Below are 3218 nucleotides of genomic sequence, written 5' to 3'. Positions count from 1 at the left end.
AATATTTACCATAATTATTTCACGAAGCAAGCGCTAACTTTGAATCCTGAAGGGAAATGGAAAAGAGGAAAACCAAAAAAAAACACTCCTTCGCTAACTCGAAGCAGACAGAGAAAGGATGAATAGCGATGGGAAACAACTGGAAAGAATTGTCCAGGACGGAGTTCGATGAAGAATATTGGTGGGAGGCCTATGCTCCTTCACCTGGGGTGACAGGTGTAAGTAAGGAGGTAATTATAAAAATATAACAGCCGATCAATGTGAGATCAGGACTTTAATGTAGTATTAGAAAATATGTCATTTATGACTATTACATTAGATATGGACAGTATAAGCAAAGATGGATAGTGGCTAGCAGTGGAATCCAGGACGCGCGTTTCGTCCTATTTGAGACTCGTCAGCTGGATGTACCTGCATCTCAGAGTTGATGTTCACACTGGGACTCGGACCCAGTACATTTCGCTTCAAACGCCATCGCGTTATCCACTCAGCTACTGAATCCTGATAGCCACTTACTTGCGCAATGGGGTGAAGTTTGAATTCACTTAGTATTGTTTGTTTGAATCTTCTTCTGTTTGAATCTGCTAGCCACTATCCATCTTTGCTCATAATGCTTGTGAGTTAAGGTAATATCGAGGCAATACGCACAGTATGCATATATGGCCAATTAGAGACTGACCAGTTGCAGTCCTAAGCATCAACGGGAAGATTCAAACAAAGAATACTAAGATATGGACAGTGTTTCCAGAAAAAAATGTCTCTTTTGAATTGTCATTACTTTGTGGAATGATAGTTTTTGCAATAAGCATACCTTAGCTGTAACAATCCATACATACATGTATGAGTGCTAAGTGAATTCAATAAAATTACGCATAAAAAAATCTGGATATTCATTCTTAATAAAATATATCGAAATAGATCAAAGTTTATCACAATCAGATGTATATAGCAAATAAAAGAATCTATTACTTCTTATATTACAAGTAGTTTTTCTAATAAAATGAATTTTATGATTACGTATATAATCCCTCTAATGCTAAATAACTTCTACCAATGTGTATATACTTAGTTTTAGCCATAAATAGAATGAACAATATGATTATATTTATATAATTCAGACCAGCATTAAGAAACCATTTATCTACATTAAAAATTAATAACAGTGAAATGATCTAGAATCAAAACGTTTTCGTCAACCCGGTAATTTTATTCTATAAGGCTTGGATAATTAAATCTAATAGCAAACCTAAACAACAGATGCACTACAACCAACATCTTCAAACTATATCCTGATGGTGAACATTAAAAGTGAGAAGAATTTCTATTAGTGATTAACTCAAAAATCAATGATATTTTTGATACAAACGCGTCAAACTAATAGATTATTATTCATTATTTTTACATTCACAGTTGCTGCTGACCAAATTTTGTGACAAATTTATGAGCTCCAAGTATGATTGAAATCTGAGTAGTAGATAAGATTTAGTTACAAAACCTTCAATCTAAAGCAATCATTTATTGTTTTTATAAATAATTGGCTTAAAGATTCTATTTTTTGGAACATCAGCTTGGGTCTACTTTGAATTGCAAACAGCGGTACACCCACTTAGTTTGTTTCAACATTTTTTTTGATAATTTCAACACAAATACTTAAAACGAATAAATTTACGTCACCTGTTTCAGTACAAAGACACCTTGAATTCGGCTAGCAGAATTATAACAGTGATTTTAATTTTTTTTCTTTATAGGCGAATAATATTTCTAGTGAATGAACATTAAAGTAACATATTAGCACTTTTTTCAAAATCAAAGAAAATGAAGAGCCTAAATTATATAAATGAACGATTGTTTATTTAATTACACATTGATCACAGTGTAAAGTCTCATGTGAATTATCCATTTATTCAATAAGAAATTATATTTTCCCTTTTTGTCTTTCGCCTTCTACAGAACTATGTTCTAAACATTGTACGAACAATTAAACATACATCGATTGCAGTGACAAATGGATCATATTTTTATTCAATTAAACACAACCTGAACATATTGTTAGACATTGACACCGCTGGCTGCCGGCTCAGTGGTGTATCGATTAAGTGCTCTGACGCGCGAGACTAGTAAGTCCTGGGTTCGCATCTCGCGAAGCGGTATCATGGATTTGCACTGCTGGGGAGTCCCGGAATAAGACGAAACGGCCGTCCAGTGCTTCTAGGTTTTCCCTGGTGGTCTAGGTTCAATTGAATCATGATCTGAACTACATACATTTACTAAAATCTCCACAAAACCCTCTTGTGATAATGGTAATATCATAGTTGGCTTTTTTCTTTACCTGAAATATATAGCAGAATTCATGTTTCACCTAATAAAATTAAATGTGATCGAAGGCTCAATGTATGGAATTCTGAATTGTTTCGTTTTCAGATGTCACTTTTTTGTAATTAGCGTTATAGTATTAATAAGAATCTTAGAAAAGAGTAAACGGAAAACTATTTTCTTCTACTAATTATTTGATTTTACACTAATTAACTTTTTTACCTTAATGTTTTTTTAAAAATATTTAAGTGTTAACAAAATACAAGAACGATTCAATGTACGTATTTACGTCATGAATGAAAACGTTTATCATTCACTGTCGCATTTTCTCAGAAATACAAATAAAATTGTATTAATTAGTGCGGTATAACAGTTTTTGCATTCGTTTTATTCAAGTTTCAATAGACAAAGAGAAAAACGTGTGAATATGTAACAAGACAGAAAAAACTGTAGAAGATCCTTTTGTCTAGTAGTTATTTTATGTATGTTCTCTTTTTTTTCAACCGGTAGATTTAATGCCTTTTGTCATGAAATATCTTACTGTATGAATAAAAAATGTTTTGTCCTATGAAACATCAGACAAAACTTATTTGTTTATTTATAAATGTCCTAACTTTTATAATAACTCTGCCTGTAGCTCCTCCGGGGGTTACTGCCGGTCCCAAGCCTGGGTAAAGGAGGAGGGTTGGGCATGAGGTTAGCGACCCCATCCCGTAGAAAACCAACTCACTAAAAAAACGCTAACTAGAAAAAATTATTCAAACCATTTAAACTCTGCCCTGGGAGTAGAAGGAATAATTATGACGTCTCATGATGAAAGCCGAGTTCCTTCGGAAGTCATGAGGCCGAAGCACCTTCTAACAACTAGAGCAACAATTTTTATAGGTACATGGAATGTCCGGACA

General features: G+C 33.5%; 1 non-coding gene across 1 annotated transcript; it reads right to left on the bottom strand.

Moving 5' to 3' along the window:
* Positions 1 to 429: 429 nt before the first annotated feature.
* On the bottom strand, positions 430 to 501 carry Smp_tRNA_02349_Pseudo_TTG.1.1. Its single transcript has one exon. It is a non-coding gene (tRNA).
* Between the last annotated feature and the right edge of the window lie 2717 nt (positions 502 to 3218).

Source organism: Schistosoma mansoni, chromosome 1 (genome assembly GCF_000237925.1).
Source record: "Schistosoma mansoni strain Puerto Rico chromosome 1, complete genome".
In the NCBI taxonomy this organism is placed as follows: Eukaryota; Metazoa; Platyhelminthes; class Trematoda; order Strigeidida; family Schistosomatidae; genus Schistosoma; species Schistosoma mansoni.
Note: the sequence above shows the minus strand (reverse complement) of the source record. Positions and strands in the feature narration are given on the sequence as shown.